This window comes from Capricornis sumatraensis, chromosome 4, assembly GCF_032405125.1.
Source record: "Capricornis sumatraensis isolate serow.1 chromosome 4, serow.2, whole genome shotgun sequence".
Taxonomy (NCBI): Eukaryota; Metazoa; Chordata; class Mammalia; order Artiodactyla; family Bovidae; genus Capricornis; species Capricornis sumatraensis.
The window spans coordinates 107,783,222-107,803,574 of NC_091072.1; the positions used below are offsets into that span (position 1 = coordinate 107,783,222).

Sequence of the window (20,353 nt, forward strand, 5' to 3'; positions counted from 1 at the left end):
CTTAAATTTGGACCCCAAAATTCCCTGTCACTTTTGGTCATTACTTAAATATTGGATGCAATTAACATTCAACTACTATATTCTTTACCAAGAAGAAAGATTTAAGTCACCTGCCTCCTCCTTTTCAACACACTCATTCTGAGATGGCAGTGGTTTACATAAGTTATATTTTTGCATATGGAAAGAAAATAAACACTTCTTGCTGTTCCATTGCTACCAAGAGAATGTAAAACACATTTCACCCTTGAAAATATAACTAGATTTGATTATCACAAACCATAAAAATATTCTAATAGTTTTGAAGTTATTTTACTATACAATATATTTTGAAGATAACATATAAGAATCCATTTTATCCTTGATCACTACAATTATAGAAACTATAGTTTGAAAAAAATAGACATTGAAAGTTTTCCAAAAGTAAATCTGCCCAAAAAACTATCTGATGTTATCAAAGCCATCAAAACTAACATCTAATGACAAACTGGGAGAAGGAAATGGCAACCCACTCCAGTATTCTTGCCTGGAGAATCCCATTGACAGAGGAGCCTGACAGGCTACAGTCCATGGGATTGCAGGAGTCGAACATGACTTGGCGACTAAACCACCACTGCCAATGACAAACTAATTCATGTATTCACAAAATATTTATTGTGTACCAATTGTATGTCACATATTAAGCTAAGTACTAAGAGCACAAAGTCATAATTCAAGGTCCTTCATTACAAGAGTAGAGTCTAATGGAGAAGAGAGACACATAAACTAACAAATACAGGCTAGTAAGCTAATCAAGGCACCAGAGAGCACACAAGCATCTCTGAGAAGAGAATAAACAGCTATTCAAAATGAGAGATACGACTAAGTTGAGACAATGAAAATGAGTAGAATGTTCTTATTCGACAGTTATAAAAAGTCAAACTAATAAGATGCAGAGATCAACTTAAGGAAGGAGAAAGTACAATAGTTAGCACAGAATCACTCAAATTAAATGTCTAAATGACCGAAAGGAAAATGACATTAACTAAGATGTGAAAAGAAAGGCAAATCTGCTGGAGAAAGACAGTGCAGATGGAAAGCAAACAATGACTTCAGGCTTGGAAAGATTAAATTTCAAGTATCTGACATACTTACATAAAAGTAAGGATCTCCAGAAAACTATGAAAATATCTAGTTAGAAACATGATTCTTAAGTTAGACAATCTGATTTCAAAAACCTAGCTCCATTACTTGCTGGGGGTAGGCCTGGATAAAGTATTTCATCTCTTAAGTATTTAATTCCTTGTCTGTAAAATCGAGATGATGATAATAGTACTACCACCTTAAAATGTTGTGAGGATCAAATGAATCAGTACTTATAAAGCACTTAGGGCAGTAGTTGAACATAGCACTAGCATCTATTATATTTTTTATATTTGTTCAACAAATTGTTAGATAGAAGATAAAACCAAGGGAGTGCTTGATTTCAGACTCTCTAAGAGACAGGCCATCAGCTGGGCATGGTGGCATGCACCTGTAATCTCAGCTACTCAGGAGGCTAGGGCTGGAGGACTGCTTGAACCCAGAAGTTCTTGGCTGCGGTGCACTATGCCAACTGGGTGTCCACACTAAGTTCAGCATCAATATGGTGGGTGACCTCCTAGGAGAGAGGTCATCAGGCTCAAATACCTCAGTGGAAAATCTATATATGAAGGCAAGGTGAAACCTTCTCTCAAATGTTGATATTAGCCAAAATATCAATCCCTGAATGAAAAAAAAAAAATCAAACCTAAGTTTGGTAGATAGTTCCAAGTTCAAGGCAATTCAAAATCTTAAAACTTCCCAGTCCTCACTGAAATGGTCAGAGAACCTATATGAAAGTATATTGTGAGGAAAAAAAGAAAGAAAGAAAAATATAGGACCAACAATAGAACCATGGATAATTAACAATACTTTAGGGTCCAACACGGGGAAAAAGTTACATGAACACTGAGAGTTGCCCAAGAGTAAATAAAACCAAGAGAAAGCATTATACAATTTAAAACAGTAAACTGTCCAAAAAAAAAGAAAGAAAGAAAGAAAGAAATGAGATAAGAATTAAACTATTTGATAATAAGGAAGATCTTGAGGAAATTAATGATGAAATATAACTATCAATTATAAGATTTTTAACTTTATTTTTATCTTAACTTCATTTCAATCCAGTGGTTTATCTTCTTTAGTGGTAGCTTACCTCCTGAGAATTTAAAATAGTGACAGTTAAACCAGGAAAGTTATAAGATATGAATATGTTTTACAGTTTCATTAAGATTGCTAGCCTTTTGGCAATCTTTTTTTCTAATCAATCCTTGAAGCATTTTTAGTCTTCTATTATGTTCTTAAATTTTTTATACCTTTGTTTCTCTTGCTAATTTACCTATCTTGCCCTATTAATTTCCACCTTTGTGCCTTTACTCATGCCCTTCTACTAACCTATGATAGATTTTCTAAGCAAGCATATCTTACCATTCTTCCAAAGTCTAGATCAAGATTCATCTGCTCCAATAATTTTTCTCTAAATATTGAATACAACAGTTATTTAATAAATATATGCTAAATTATAAATCAAATAATTGATTATTTTTAATGAATAAAGTAGCCACAGGTAAAAACAAGTGTTAAATCCAATTGTACTAATTTAAAATAATGTGAAATTAAAAAATAATAATAATAATTCAAGAGGAAAAAGAACAAAAAAGCAGAAGAGAGAAACAAGGAAGATTTGATACAAATACAAATGAAACTGTTAGATGATAGATTTAACCATATCAATGACAAAAATAACCACATCAACAATTACAATAACTATTAATTATCTAATCATCCCAGTTTAAAAAAAATCATCAGACTGGATTAAAGAAAGTAAGACCCAACTGTACACTCGCTACAAGAAATTAGCTTTAAACATAGAGATACACAGGGCTTCCCTGATAGCTCAGTTGGTAAAGAATCTGCCTGCAAGGCAGGAAACCCCAGTTTGATTCCTGGGAACCAGAGATCAAATTGCCAATATCCACTGGATCATCAAAAAACCAAGAGAGTTCCAGAAAAACATCTACTTTTGCTTTATTGACTATGCCAAAGCCTTTGACAGTGTGGATCACAACAAACTGTGGAAAATTCTTGAAGAAATGGGAATAGCAGACTACCTGGCCTGCCTCCTGAGAAATCTGTATGCAGGTCAAGAAGCAACAGTTACAACAGGCCATGGAACAACAGACTGGTTCCAAATAGGGAAAGAAGTACATCAAGGCTGCATATTGTCACCCTGCTTATTTAATTTATATGCAGAGTGTGTTATGCAAAATTCCAGGCTGGATGAAGCACAAGCTGGAATCAAGATTGTCAGGAGAGTATCAGTAGCCTCAGATAGGCAGATTGCACCACCCTTATGGTGAAAAGCAAAGATGAACTAAAGAGCCTCTTGATGAACGTGAAAGAAGAGAATGAAAAAGTTGGGTTAAAACTCAACATTCAGAAAACTGAGATCATGGCATCCAGCCCCATCACTTCATGGCAAATAGGTGGGGAAACAATGGAAACAGTGACAGACTTTATTTTGGGGGACTCCAAAATCACTGCAGATGGTGACTGCAGCCATGAAATTTAAAGATGCTTGCTCCTTGGAAGAAAAGTTATGACCAACCTACACATCATATTCAAAAGCAGAGACATTACTTTGCCAACAAAAGTCCATCTTGTCAAAGCTATGGTTTTTCCAGTAGTCATGTATGGATGTGAGAGTTGGACTATAAAGAAAGCTGAGTGCTGAAGAATTGATGCTTTTGAACTGTAGTGTTGGAGAAAACTCTTGAGAGTCCCTTGGACTGCAAGGAGATCCAACCAGTCCATCCTAAAGGAAATCAGTCCTGAATATTCATTGGAAGGACTGATGCTGAAGATGAAACTCCAATACCTTGGCCACCTGATGTGAAGAACTGACTCATTTGAAAAGACCCTGATGCTGGGAAAAAGAAGAGTGGAGGAGTAGGGGACAACAGAGGATGAGATGGTTGGATGGCATCACCAACTCAGTGACATGAGTTTGAGTAAACTCTAGGAGTTGGTGATGGACAGGGAACCCTGGCATGCTCTAGTCCTTAGTGACTGAACAATAACAGAATTTCAAAATACATGAAGCAAAAAACTGATACTATTGCAAAGAGAAATAGACCTATCCACTTATACTTGGAGATTTCAATACCTCCCTCTCAATAATTGATAGAACAAGTAAACAGAAAATCAGCAGGGGATATAAGACTTGAATAACACTACCAACCAACTTGGGGCTTCCCTGTGGCTCATCTGGTGAAGAATCCACCTGTCAATGCAAGAGACCAGGTTCTATCCCTAGGTCGGGAAGATAGATCCCTTAGAGAAGGAAATGGCAATATGCTCCAGTATTCTAGCTTGTAAAATTCCATGCACAGAGACACCTGGTGGGCTACAATCCATAGGGTTGCAAAGAGTTGGACATGACTGAGCATGCATGCACACACACACACACACCAACCAACTTGACCTGACATTTATAGAACCAATGCAATAACAGCAGAATACATATTCTTTTCAAGTGAACACAGGACATTTATCAACATATACTACATTGTGGATCATAAAACAAATCTCAATAAGTTCAAAAGATTCAAATAACACAAAATATGTTCTCTGACTCTAATGAAATTCAATTAAAAATCATTCACAGAAGAGTATCTTTAATATCCACAAATATTTGAAACTGAATAACACATAAGTCCTAGATAATATCATAAAGATTTTGGAAAATATTTACAACTGAAAGAGAAAGAAAACACAAAATATCAAAACTTTTGGGAGGCAACTAAATATCTAAAGGAAAATTTATAGTATTAAAATGACACTAATAGATCAGAGAGAGGTTCTAAATTGATGATCTCAGCTTCCACTTTAAAAAATAGGAAGAGTATATTACCCCAAAGTAAGCAGAAGAAAGGAAAACAATGAAATAAAAAATAGGCTAACAGTAGAGGAAATCAAGAAATCAAAAAGTGATTTTTTAAAAATATGCTATAAATTTAAAAACCTATAGGTAAACTGATAAGGATAAAAATAGAAGATATAAATTATCAAATCAGAGGCAGAGAAGTAGTATCACTATATATTCTAAAGATATAAACAGCAGGAGAATATTTTTAATAACATTATATCAACAAATTAGAAAACTTAGATGAAATGGGCAAGCTTCTTGAAAACTACCAAAAATAATCTTTTAAAAAAATGTATAACCTGATAGCCCTATATCTATTAAAGAAACTGAATGTGAACTTGTAATTACAAACATTCCTCACAAAACAAACAAACAAAAACCTCCAGGTTTAAATGGCTTCAGTGGGAAATTATGCCAGGTATTTAAAAAAGAAATAATATCAATTCTACAAAAGCATTCCAAAATATTGAAGAGGCACAAATAATGCCTAACATTCTATGAGATCAGCATTCTATGAGATCAAAAACATGACAAAAAAGAACTACAGATCAATATATCACTCATGAATATAGATGCAAAAATTCTCAGCAAAATTCTAGGAAGTTGAATTCAACAATACATAAAAACAATATTACACCATGATGAAATGGAGTTTATTTCAGGAATGCAAATTTAACATTCATAAATTACTATATTAACAAACTAAAAAAGAAAAATCTTGATTATCTCAACAAATATGGAAGTAATAATTGCCAAACTCCAACATCAATTCCTAACAAAAACTGTTAGTAAACTGGAATGGAAAGAAATTTAATCAACTTATAAAAGACATCTTTTTGCCTTTTCATACTATTCATGTGGTTCTCAAGGTAAGTATACTGAAGTGGTTTGCCATCCCTTTCTCCAGTGGACCACGTTTTTTTAGAAATCTCCAGCATGACCCGTCCGTCTTGGGTGGCCCTACACGGCATGGCTCATAGTTTCACGTTAGAAAAGGCTGTGGTCCATGCAATCAGTTGATTAGTTTTCCGTAATTGTGGTTTTCATTCTGTCTGCCCTTTGATGGATAAGGAAAAAAGGCTTTGGGAAGCTTCCTGTTGGGAGAGACTGGCTGTGGAGGAAACTGGGTCTTGTTCTGATAAGTAGGGCCATGCTCAGTAAATCTTTAATTTTTGTCACTCTGCTTATTTAACTTATATGCAGAGTACATCGTGTGAAATGCCAGGCTGGATGAAGCACAAGATGGAATCAAGATTGCCGGGAGAAATATCCATAACCTCAGATGTGCAGATGACATCACCCTTATGGCAGAAAGTGAAGAAGAACTAAAGAGCCTCTTGATGAAAGTGAAAGAGGAGAGTGAAAAAGTTGGCTTAAAGTTCAACATTCAAAAAACAAAGATCATAGCATCCAGTCCTATCATTTCATGGCAAATAGATGGGGAAATAATGGAAAGAGTGACAGACTTTACTTTAGAGGGCTTCAAAATCACTGCAGGTGGTGACTGCAGCCATGAAATTAAAAGATGCTTGCTCCTTGGAAGAAAAGTTATGACCAACCTAGACAGCATATTAAAAAGCAGAGACATTACTTTGCTGACAAAGGTCCATCTAGTCAAAGCTATGATTTTCCAGTAGTCATGTATGGATGTGGGAGTTGGACTATAAAGAAAGCTGAGTGTCGAAGAATTAATGGTTTTGAACAGTGGTGTTGGAGAAGACTCTTGAGAGCCCCTTGGACTGCAAGGAGTCCATCCTAAAGGAAATCAGTCCTGAATATTCATTGGAAGGACTGATGCTGAACCTGAACTTTGGCCACCTGATGTGAAGAACTGACTCCATGGAAAAGACCCTGATGCTGGGAAAGATTGAAAGCAGGAGGAGAAGGGAATGACAGAGGTTGAGATGGTTGGATGGCATCACCGACTTAATGGACATGAGTTTGAGCAAGTTCCAGGAGTTGGTGATGGATAGGGAAGCCTGGCGTGCTGCAATCCACGGGGTTACAAAGAGTTGGACATGACTGAGCGATTGAACTGAACTGAACTGATAAAAGACATCTACAAAAATGTTATAGCTAAAATCATCTTAATGATAAAAGACTGAATGCATTTCCCTTAAGATCAAGAACAGGACTTTCCTGGTGGTCCAGAAGTTAAGAATATACCTGCCAATGAAGGGGACATGGGTTTGAGCCTTGCTCCAGGAGGATTCCACATGCCCCCATGTTTGTGATGGGCATAAACTATGAGAAGTATGTCAACTCTCTCAAGATTGTCAGCAATGCCTCCTGCACCATCAACTGCTTGATACCCCTGGCCAAGGTAACTATGACAACTTGGGCATTGTTAGGACTCATAACCACAGTCAAGGCCAGCACTGCCACTCAGAAAACTACAATTTAAAGAAAGAATCATATAAAAGCACATCACATAAAAGTGCAAGATGAAGCAAGTGCTAATGTAGAAGCTGCATCAAGTTATCCAGAAGATATAATTAAAATAACTAAATAACATGGCTACAGTGATAGTGAAAGTAGCTCAGTCGTGTCCAACTCTTTGTGACCCCATGAACTATACAGTCCATGGAATTCTCCAGGCCAGAATACTGGAGTGAGCAGGTAGCCTTTTCCTTCTCCAGGGCATCTTCCCAATCCAGGGATCAAATCCAGGTCTCCCGCATGGCAGGCGGATTCTTTACCTGCTGAGCCACATGGGAAGCACAGTAAACCACAGATTTTTCGATGTAGACAAAAAAGCCTTACATTAGAATACAATGCCATCTAAAACTTTCATAGCTAGAGAGAAGTCAGAGTCTGGCTTCAAAGCTTCAAAGGACAGACTGACTCTCTTGTTAGGAGCTAACGTAGCTGGTGACTCAAAATTAAAGGCAATTGTAAATCAACTATACTTCAATTTAAAAAATAAATCAATTAATTAAAAATAAAGTCATCATTCTGAAAATCCTAGGGCCCTTAAGAATTATGCTAAATCTCCTCTATGCCCTATAAATGGAAAAAGAAAGCCTGGATGACAGCACATCTTGTTTACAACAAGGTTTGCTGAATATCTTAAGCCCACTTATTACTCAGGAAAAATACTCCTTCCAAATATTACTGCTCAATGACAATACATCTGGTCACCCAAGACCTCTGATGGAGATATACAATGAGATTAATGTTGTTTTCACACCTGCCAACACAACATCCGTTTTGTAGCCCACAGATCAAGGAGTGATTTTAATTTTTAAGTCTTACTATTTAAGGTACATTTTGTAATGATGTAGCTGCCATAGATAATGATTCCTCTGATGGATCTGGACAAAGTCAAATGAAAACCTTCTGAAAACAATTTACCCTTCTGGATGCCATTAAGGACACTTGTGATTGATGGGACAAAGTAAAAATGTCAACACTAAGAGGAGTTTGGAAGCAGTTGACTTCAACCCTCATGGATGTCTTTGAGGGCCTCATACTTTATATTCATACTTCGGTGAAGAAGTAACTGCAAATGTGGTGGAAATAGCAAGGGAACTAAAAGTGGAGCCCAAAGAGATGACCAAATTGCTGCAATCTCATGATAGACTTTGAACATGTAAGGAGTTGGTCCTTGTGAATGAGGAAAAGAAGCGGCTTCTTGAGATAGAATCTATTCTGATGAAGGCACTCTGAAGAATGTTAAAAGTCTTCAAAGAATGTAGAATACCATAAAAACTTAATGAAGCAGGAACAGGGTTTGAGAGGATTGACTTCTATATTGAAAGAGGCTCTGATGTGTATAAAACGCTTTGAAACAACACCTCCTGCTACAAAGAAATCATTCAAAGAAGGAATTAATAGATAAGGCAAACTTCATTGTTGTGTTATTTTATGAAATTGCCACAGCCACCCCAACCTTCAGCAACCACCACCCAGATCAGTCAGCAGCTATCAACACCAAGGCAAGACCTTCCACCAGCCAAAAGGTTACAACTTGCTAAAAGCTCAGATGATGGTTATCATTTACTAAAAATAAAGTATGTTCTAACTAAGGTATGTCCACAGCTTTTTTAACATAATGGTACTATACATTTAACATACTACAGCATGGTATAAACATAACTTCTGTATGCAATGGGAAACAAAAATATCCATGTGACTCACTTTATTGTAATATTTGCTTTATTGCAGTGGTCTGGAACAAAGCTCACAATATCTTGAAGGTATGCCTATATGTACTGCTGATCTATTTTAGGGGTTCTCTTGCAGTAAGCAATTTCTCTATTCTGGCACTAGAATCAGATTTTATAGTATTATTTATAATTGGTGGCAGTAGATCCCATAATTCCTTCACTTCACAGTTTTTTTCCTGCAAATTTCTCTACATGTCTGTGAAAAAAAAGTATTAATATGAAGACTACAGGCACAAAAATATGTACAATTTTAAAAGTAAAGAAGATGTAGCTCATAAAAAAGGGAAAAATTAATCAGGATTCATCTACACCATGGATTATGCAACTGTTAAAACAAATGTTTGACCTATATATATTTGACCTTGAAAACATATTAAATGAAAAAAAGACAAGTTGCATAATATTGTGTGAGTCAATGCCCTAAATATTTTACCTACATTAACTCATTTACATCCACATAACTATAAGACAGAGACTGTTATCATTACCATTGTACTGATGATAAATATTTACATTAACATTGAAAAATGCATGCAAAAATAATTAATCACCTCTGAATTGCTTTAATAGTCAAAATTATCAAGTTATTTTTCATGGAAAAAGTTTCATAAACAATAAAATATGAGGGAGAAAAGATAGGTTTGTTCTAGATTCTGAAGAGCCTTATAACATGCCAAATAGCTTAGTCTATTCTAAGCAACTTGGACCAAGAGGTTATCAGAAAGATACTAAGCATGTTTCTGGGTTGGGCAGTGTTATAGAAGAGCTCTTGTGACAAAAAAGTGAAGAAAGTGAACAAATTGGTTTTAGGGAGTCAAGTTAGCAGTCTTTTTAACAATCTGGGGAAGAAACAAAAAAAGTTGGAACTAGTGGAGATACAGAGGTAGAGAAGAGGTAGGAAATTCTAGCAGATATCAATATGCCTAAAAGAAAACCTAATGGATGTGGTACCCATATGAATAGGATAAGAGCCAAAGAATGACTGAGGTTTCTACATGCATGAGTGAAAGGCATGGATGATGAGATATCTTCATTAGAGAGAATTGCAAGGGCACTGTTGTCCCTTGGGGAAAGTCAAGTTTCAGTTAAAGCTGACTAGCACACTATGTAGCCCAGGAATACCTTTGGCTAAGAATGGAAAAGAAATGAGAAAATACTGTAAATTAACTCAAATTATTTTCAAATTTCCTTCATGTTATTAGACCTTATAAATATTTAGTAGGGAAAGATACTGGTATTTATAACTAAAATAAGATTAAAGGTCTGTAGATTTCATTTACCTATACCCTCTCAGTTCCTCACTATTTTAAAAAAGGAATTAATTATAATAGGAGCATGGGGAAAACATATCCAGTGCCTATCTTCTTTCCTAAACAGAATAAATGTGGATACATCTTTTTTTAAACAAGGATGTTTAGAATAGAAATTTAGCATACATATAAATATATTTGACTGCCTTAGGCATATATCCACATATCCATAGAACATCTACACACATTTGAAAGATTATAAATAAGCCCAGACCTCCCAACTAAAACCTTAATTTATTTTGCTACCTATTTTAATATTATTACATATTTATTCCCCCCAAAAGGGAAATGTATAGGTCTTTGGTCTTAGTCTAATACACACTCAATTCCATCTCTGATACAGAGAATTATCTATGTTTTCAATTCTCTATGTGAGAATTTGTGCCCACAATGAATGGTCTGAGACAATAAGAGAGCCCCAATTACCAAAGATTTAATTTCTGTTGTTATACTATTTATACTAATATTTCAAATTGTATTAATATGTTTCAGAATATAAACAAATAGGTTTTCCACAGAAGTTTTAAATAACCTGGATGTTCATTAGTGAGAATATTGTGTTCCCTAAGCTCTCACATATTTAACATTATACCTAAATAAACTAAATAAAGTCTGAGTTTCTCTGGCCAATATTCTCATGTATAGCAAATAAGACTTAAACACAGCTACTCCACAAACTGATCATCATTATACCCTCTACCAAACTATGGGACAAATCCTCAAGGAGCACATAAAACTTACAGCTTTTCTTGATTCTTACCTGACTCTAGACACTTAGATCACCCCAAGGCTCCAGATATGAAAACGTACAGAATGTACACTGAATGCCTCAAGCGTGGTCAGAGTATGTAGGAATGGTCTTCTTATATATCAGATAATTTTCAGGCAATGAAAACAAAGCCCTCATTTTCAATTTGTATCTTAATAGTTTGCTTCCACCTTTGGATGAACTGGACATGTACACATGCTCTAAGTTAAGTTCTCATCTCCATAGTGATGATGTAATTTTATTATCATGGGTTAAAAGTGTCTCACATGGGTATAATGAATCTGGAATAATGTGAGCCATACATGTAAATTTAAATGTTCTAGTAGCCAAATTAAAAAGATTTTTTAAAAGATTTAATTAATTTTTGTATATTTTATTTAACTGAGAATATCCAAACAACATTTCAACATGTAATTGATGTAAAAATTATTGATGTATTTTTACATTTTTTGCACTGCTTTCAAAATCAGTGTCTATTTTACATTATAGCACACTGCAATTAGAACTAGCCATATTTCAAGTGCTTGACAGCCTCATGTGGACAATGGCTACTCAATCATACAACATAGGGGATGTGCTCAATCGCTTCAGTCATGAATTTTGAACAGACTGGTTCAAAACTGGGAAAGGAGTACAAGAAGGCTGTGTATTGCCACCCTGCTTATTTAACTTATATGCAGAGTACATCATGTGAAATGTCAGGCTGGATGAAGCACAAGCTGGAATCATGATTGCTGGAAGAAATACCAATAACCTCAGATATGCAGATGACACCACCCTTATGACAAAGAGCAAAGAGGAAATAAAGAGCTTCTTGATGAAAGTGAAAGAGGAGAGTGAAAAAGCTGGCTTAAAACTCAACATTCAAACAACTAAGACCATGACATCTGGTGCCATCACTTCATGGCAAATAGATGAAGAAACAATTCTTTAGGCCAGAATACTGGAGTGGGTAGCCTTTCCCTTCTCCAGGAGATCTTTGCAACCCAGGAATCAAATCCAGGTCTCCTGCATTGTAAGTGGATTCTTTACCAGCTGAACCACAAGGGAATCCCAAGAATACTGCATTGGGAAGCCCATCCCTTCTCCAGCAGATCTTCCCAACTCAGGAATTGGACCAGGGTCTCCTGCATTGCAGGCAATCCTGCATTGCAGGAGGATTCTTTACTAACTGAGTTATCAGGGAAGCCCTGAAACAATGGACAGTGACAGTTTATTTTCTTGGACTCCAAAATCACTGCAGATGGTGACTGCAGCCATGAAATTAAAAGACGCTTGCTCCTTGGAAGAAAAGCTATGACAAACCTAGACAGAGTATTAAAAAGCAGAGACATTACTTTGCCAAGAAAGGTCCGTCTAGTCAAAGCTATGGTTTTTCCAGTAGTCATGTATGGATGTGAGAGTTGGATCATAAAGAAAGCTGAGCACCAAAGAACTGATGGTTTTGAACTGTGGTGTTGGAGAAAACTCTTGAGAGTCCCTTGGACTGCAAGGAGATCAAACCAATCAATTGTAAAGGAAATCGATCCTGAATATTCATTGGAAGGACTGATGCTGAAGCTGAAGCTCCAATACTTTGGCCACCTCATGCGAAGAACTGGCTCACTGGGAAAGACCCTGATGCCGGGAAAGATTGAAGCTAGGAGGAGAAGGGGATGACAAAAAGATGAGATGGTTGGATGGCATCACCTACTAGATGGACATGAGTTTGAGAAAGCTCCAGGAGTTGGTGATGGACAGGGAAGCCTGGTGTGCTGCAGTCCATGAGGTCACAAAGAGTCAGACACCACTGTGCAACTGAACTGAACTGAAAGGAATACAGACTGAGGCTACCTCCTGGGTGTGGCAGTATTTATCTGTGGAAAGATATGGACAAATCAATTTACGTGTAAGGACAAGGGAAAAAGGGTCATAAACTTTGCCATAGGCTATCACATTGTATTAATATAAGAGGACATCTTTCGGCCCTTTGCCTTCCTCCTAGCAAAGTGAAGAAGGGATTCAGGGGCAGAGGGAATAGGAAGGTGAGGTAATAAGTGTGAGTGTTATCTCCATATTCCCCTCCACACCAAACTGTTCACACAAAGGCAGAAAGCTTTGAAGGTAACATGAGAATGAGATTTTCAAACAGACAAGACCAACAAAAATGAAGACCTAAATCAGTGTGTGTGTATTTAGTACACACACTGTTCAATATTTGTCCATTTTGTGTTGGGTTCTGTGCCATTAAAAATTTTTTTAATTGATTTTTAGGAGTTCTTTACATGTTTGCTTACAAGTCTCTTCTCTCTCTCTCACACACACACACAAGGTTGCTCAACTTTATTAGTCATCAAAAAAACACAAATTAATATCACAATGAAATATCACTGTATATCTACCAGAATGAGTAAAATGAAAACTGTTAGCAAGGATGTGAAGCAACTGGAATTTTCATATGCTGTTAGTAGAAATGTAAATTGGTATGAACACTGAAAAGTTTTTTAACAATATTTATTAAAAATTCACATACAAATAGCCTATGACTAGCAGTTAAAAAATTAGGTGGTGCTAGTGGTAAAGAACTTGCCTGCCAATGCAGGAGACATAAGAGATGTGGGTTCTATCCTTGGGTTCAGAAGATCCCCTGGAGGAGAGCACAGCAACCCACTCCAGTATTCTTGCCTGGAGAATTCCTTGGACAGAGGAGCCTGGCAGGCTACAGTCCATGGGTTCACAAAGAGTCAGACACAACTGAAGCAACTTAGCACTTACGCATCAAAAGACATGTACAAGCAAATACTATTCACAATAGCAAAAAGACAAACCATCAATTGTGGACAAAGAATAAGCTGGAGTATATTCACAAAGCAGAATACTACACAGCAATGAAAAGGAATATATTATTGTCATTCTCCACAAATGAATGAGTTTTACAAACATTAAACTGAGCTCTCAAAAGTCATATGTATCATGTAAGAATCGAATCGCCAGTCTATGTCCGATGCAGGATACAGCATGCTTGGGGCTGGTGCACGATGATGACCCAGAGAAATGTTATGGGGAGGGAGGTGGTAGGGGGGTTCATGTTTGGGAATGCATGTACACCCGTGGTGGATTCATGTCAATGTATGGCAAAACCAATACAGTATGGTAAAGTAAAATAAAGTAAAAATAAAAATTAAAAAAAAAGTCATATATAAAAGACTTTATACAAAAGACATATATAAAAGTTCCAGCTGAACAAGTTCAAAATGAGGAAAGCTAATTTGTTGTGTTAGAAGTCAAGACAATAATTACCTTTAGAGGGAATAGTAACTTTAGAATACAGAACAATTGGGGTTTCTGGAGTCCTAATAAAATTCTATTTTCTTTATTTGGATTCTGACCACAGAGATGTAATGACTAAAAATTCATCATTATTTTACAACTATGTAGTTACTTTTCAATGGATTTTATTTAAACAAAGTAAGCAGAAATAAGTCTTAATAATTTGAGTGTAACTATTTTAATAATAGAAAGTAAAAACACATATAATTAGAATTAGACATTATTAAACAGCATGTTGCTCATCTGCCGGAAAATAAAATTTATATACAACACAGTGGTAATAGAAACTGAAAAAAAAAAATCTAAGATTTACACCTCATGACCTAAGAATTTTCAATTATTTCAGTTATATAAATTAATCTTTCTTTTACTTGAGATATTATTCTGATTCAAGCTCATTTGGCCAAAGAACTTTCTTTAGGAATTTTTTCTGAAATGTCTGTCTTGGTACCTTTCTTAAGTTCCTGCATCCAAGTCCAATGTGTGTGAAGGTAGGGGGAAGAGGGCTTCCTACACAATACCAAACAATTTTTGGACACCAGCAAGGTATCTGAGAATTCAACTTAATTCAACTCAATTCTGACACTATCTACCCAGAAATAACATCATATTCCGCAAGTGAAGACCTCTGTCCCTCAAGACTGCCCTCCACTACAGGTGCCAATGCAAAGCGCAGGTTGTTACTTGTGCTTCTGACCAACCAGCTACAAATGAGATCATAGGCCGGGTTGTTACCTATACTTCTGACCAACTGGCTAAAAGTCACAGGTTCATTCCTACAACTCCCTCCTTGGCTGCAATTAATTTGCTAGAGCAGTTCACAGAACTCAGAACTCATTTCACTTAATAGATACCTGGTTTATTATAAAAGGATATAGCTCAGAAACAGCCAGCTAAAGAGATACAGAGGGGAAAGGACATAGAATTTCCATGCTCTCTCCAGGTACAGCACTCTCCCCAGTCTCCCCATATTCACCAACCTGGAAGCTCTCTAAATTCAGTCCTTTGTGGGATTTTATGAAGGCTTCATTACATAAACATGATTGATTAAATCACTCACTGGCCATGAGAGACTGGTTCCTCCAGCCCCTCTCCCCTTCTCTGAGGTCACAGAGATAGGACTGAAAGTTAAACTCTCTAACTACTTGGTTGGGTCTCCTTGTAAGCATCCCCAATCCTCAGTTGCAGTCCAAAAGTCACCTCATTAACATCACAAAAGATATCTTTATTGCTCTTATCTCTTAGGAAATTCCTAGGGTTTTAGGAGCTCTGCCACAGAAACTGGATGAAAAACAAACATATATATAAAAATTTCTCATTACAAGTCACAATATCACAGTACCATTAAAAACAACTAGATCTGTAAGTTGAACGCATATAATACCTTCAGAATATTTTTCCTGTGGAACTCTGAATACACGGCCCCACTATCTTTTAGCATCTACTGTTACAGATAGGAAGAACACTGTCAATTTGATTATTTTTCCTTTTAGACTGAAAAGACAGTACCTTCTTTTGCAATCTAAAATCTTATAAAATGACCCTGTTCATAGAATTCAGAGATTCCACTGGGATATATGCGAGTGTAGGTTTTTTCTCACAATAGTTTTTGTTAACACTGAAAAACTAAGAACCCTTAATTGGAAAAGACAAGAGACCAGAAGGGGGAGCTCTCATACTCTATGATGATCAGTTCAGTTCAGTTCAGTCGCTCAGTCATGTCCAACTCTTTGTGACCCAATGGACTGCAGCACAACAGACCTCCCTGACCATCACCAACTCCCAGAGTTTACTCAAACTCATGTCATTGAGTTGGTGATGCCATCCAACCATCTCATCCTCTGTCATACCTTTCTCCTGCCTTCAGTCTTTTCCAGCATCAGGGTCTTTTCAAATGAGTCAGTTCTTCAGGTAGCCAAAGTACTGGAGTTTCAGCCTCAGCATCAGTCCTTCCAATAAATATTCAGGACTGATTTCCTTTAGAGTGGGCTGGTTGGATCTCCTTGCAGTCCAAGGGACTCTCAAGAGTCTTCTCCAACACCACAGTTCAAAACCATCAATTCTTCTGCACTCAGCTTTCTTTATAGTCCAACTCTTATATCCATACATGATTACTGGAAAAACCATAGCTTTGACTAGATGGACCTTTGATGATAACACAGCCCCAAAGGAAAAAACATTTCCTCTTCTTGCCTGAAAAGAGCTCAGCCAATGAAAAGCCACTATAGTTCCAAATTTCAGTTCCTTTAATGGACTCCTTGTTTACTATACACCTCTCATTTTCCTTTTCACCTCTTCAAGAGTTCTCCTCTCTCTGCTTATGGGACTTGAATGTGTATCTCACTATGGTTTTTCTGTGCTCCGTGGCTCAGTTGTGTCTAGCTCTTTGCGACCCTTTGGACTGAAGTCCGCCAGGTTCCTCTGTCCTTGGGGATTCTCAGGCAAAAATGCTAGAGTGGGTTGCCATGTCCTCCTCCAGGGGATCTTTCCAAGCCAGGGCTCAAACCCAGGTCTCCTGCACTGCAGGCGGATTCTTTACTGACTGAGCCACCAGGGACGTCCATCCCCAAATTCCAATACTTTGTTGATCTCAAATAAACCCATTTTGCTACAGAAATAACTAGCAGTTTATTCGTTTCAGGTCAACAACACTCTCTGACTTTCAATGAAAGATTTAAATTTGTCTTCATTTCAGGGAAATGTTACTTTATTTGGTTTTTATTATTGTTTCTTCTATTTATTTTCCCTTTCTAGAACATCTATGACTAGAATGTTAGGTTCCCAAATATATCACATACATCTTTTCCCTCTCATTTCTCCTTGTATTTTTTCCTTACCTCATGAAATAATCATTTTAATTGTATTTTAAATCACTGGGTTTTTTTAAAATGTCCAGTCATCATCTCTCAGTTATTTATGTTTTATAAACTTTCTTGTCTCTAATATATCTTAAATCTCCAAGTAACCTGAAAGTCCTATCCTCTTGCTGAAGTCTTTGTTTCATATGTATCACTTCAAGATAAACCAAGTTCTCTATCATCTAACTCATATTTTCAATACATAAAACATACCAATAATTCTAGGTTTTCATAAATATAAGATTCCTATTTCTGTCTTCCTTTTTTATCTCTACAAAATAACGAAAGTGTTTTATACCCCCAAGAAGAAATACCCCATTATGTTAAATGACTTAAGGGACAGAGTTAATTTTGTATGAGTAGATTAAATTTGCTTGATTGCTCTTTTTCAGCAGAGAATATGTTAACAACAAGCTTCAAATTAATAGCTTTATTTGCTTTTGACAAGCCTATATGTGGTAAAATCCTTTTCCGCTAGTTTCACATACTCTAAATCAGCCACAGATATACACACTAGTCCAAGTTCCCCACGACTAAAATAAATCAAAAACACCTGATAAAAAAATCAAGAATTAATATAATGTAAACTAAATACATATAGCCATTTTCCCTAATAATTTTAAATAGACTAAGATCTATAAAAGTATTGAATCACTATGTTGTATATTTGAACTAATATACTGCAATTAAAATTTTTAAGCATATGTTCATGACCCTGTTTTATACTGAGTGTATCACTATTGCAAATAAAATAAATATTGATAGAAATACATTTATGTGCATAAAATACACAAATGTTATGAATGGTGTTTCAAGAAATAACAAGTTTTGGAAGCAAAATAAGTCCTTGCTTTGGCAATTTGACATGGTTCTTTGTATTTTTTTAATCTTAGTTTTATTTATTTATTTTACTTTACAACGTTGTATTGGTTTTGCCATACATTAACATGAATCCACCATGGGTGTACATGTGTTCCCCATCCTGAACACCCCCCCCCACCTCCCTCCCCATCCCATCACTCTGGGTCATCCCAGTGCACCAGCCCCAAGTACCCTGTATCATGCATCGAACCTGGACTGGCGATTCATTTCACATGTGATAATTTACATGTTTCAATGCCATTCTCCCATATCATCCCACCCTCGCCCTCTCCCACAGAGTCCAACAGACTGTTCTATACATCTGTGTCTCTTTTGCTATCTCGCATACAGGGTTATCATTACCATCTTTCTAAATTCCATATATATGTTGTATTGGTGTTTTTCTTTCTGGCTTACTTCATTCTGTATAACAGGCTCCAGTTTCATCCACCTCATTAGAACTGATTCAAATGTATTCTTTTTAATGGCTGAGTAATACTCTATTGTGTATATGTACCATGGCTTTCTTATCCATTCATCTGCTGATGGACACCTAGGTTGCTGCCATGTCCTGGCTATTAAAAACAGTGCTGTGATGAACATGGGGGTACACGTGTCTCTTTCAACTCTGGTTTCCTCGGTATGTATGCCCAGCAGTGGGACTGCTGGGTCATTAGGCAGTTCTAGTTCCAGTTTTTTAAGGAATCTCCACACTGTTCTCCATAGTGGCTGTACTAGTTTGCATTCCCACCAACAGTGTAAGAGGGTTCCCTTTTCTCCACACCCTCTTCAGCATTTATTGCTTGTAGACTTTTGGATCGCAGCCATTCTGACTGGTGTGAAGTGGTACCTCATTGTGGTTTTGATTTGCATTTCTCTGATAATGAGTGATGTTGAGCATCTTTTCATGTGTTTGTTAGCCATCTGTATGTCTTCTTCAGAGAAATGTCTGTTAAGTTGTTTGGCCCACTTTTTGATTGGGTCGTTTATTTTTCTGGAATTGAACTGCAGGTGTTGCTTGTATATTTTTGAGATTAATTCTTTGTTGCTTTGCTTGCTATTATTTTCTCCCATTCTGAAGGCTGTCTTTTCACCTTGCTTATAGTTTCCTTTGTTGTGCAGAAGCTTTTAAGTGTAATTAGATCCCACTTGTTTATTTTTGCTTTTATTTCTAATACTCTGGGAGGTGGGTCATGGAGGATCCTGCTGTGGTTTATGTCGGAGAATGTTTTGCCTATGTTTTCCTCAAGGAGTTTTATAGTTTCTGGTCTCACGTTTAGATCTTTAATCCATTTTGTGTTTATTTTTGTGTGTGGTGTTAGAAAATGTTCTAGTTTCATTCTTTTACAAATGATTGACCAGTTTTCCCAGCACAAATTGTTAAAGAGATTGTCTTTTCTCCATTGTATATTCTTGCCTCCTTTGTCAAAGATAAGGTGTCCATAGGTGCGTGGATTTATCTCTGGGCTTTCTATTCTGTTCCATTGATCTATATTTCTGTCTTTGTGCCAGTACTGTACTGTCTTGAAGACTGTGGCTTTGTAGTAGAGCCTGAAGTCAGGCAGGTTGTCCTCCAGTTCCATTCTTCTTTCTCAAGATTGCTTTGGCTATTCGAGGTTTTTTGTATTTCCATACAAATTGTGAAATTATTTGTTCTAGTTCTCAGAAAAATACCGTTGGTAGCTTGATAGGGATTGCATTGAATCTATAGATTGCTTTGGGTAGTATACTCATTTTCACTATATTGATTCTTCTGATCCATGAACATGGTATATTTCTCCATCTTATTTGTGTCCTCTTTGATTTCTTTCACCAGTGTTTTATAGTTTTCTATATATAAGTCTTTTGTTTCTTTAGGTAGATATATTCATAAGTATTTTATTCTTTTCGTTGCAATGACAATGGAATTTTTTCCTTAATTTCTCTTTCTGTTTTCTCATTGTTAGTGTATAGGAATGCAAGAGATTTCTGTGTGTTGATTTTATATTCTGAAACTTTACTATATTCATTGATTAGCTCTAGTAATTTTCTGGGGGAGTCTTTAGGGTTTTCTATGTAGAGGATCATGTCATCTGCAAACAGTGAGAGTTTTACTT

At 36.4% G+C, this 20,353-nt stretch overlaps 1 protein-coding gene across 5 annotated transcripts in view; it reads right to left on the reverse strand.

Annotated features, from left to right (window-relative positions):
* The window catches only part of ANKS1B (ankyrin repeat and sterile alpha motif domain containing 1B), a 1,136,988-nt gene that overhangs the window by 980,185 nt on the left and 136,450 nt on the right, over window positions 1–20,353 (reverse strand). The gene's annotated exons all lie outside the window — the stretch shown is intronic.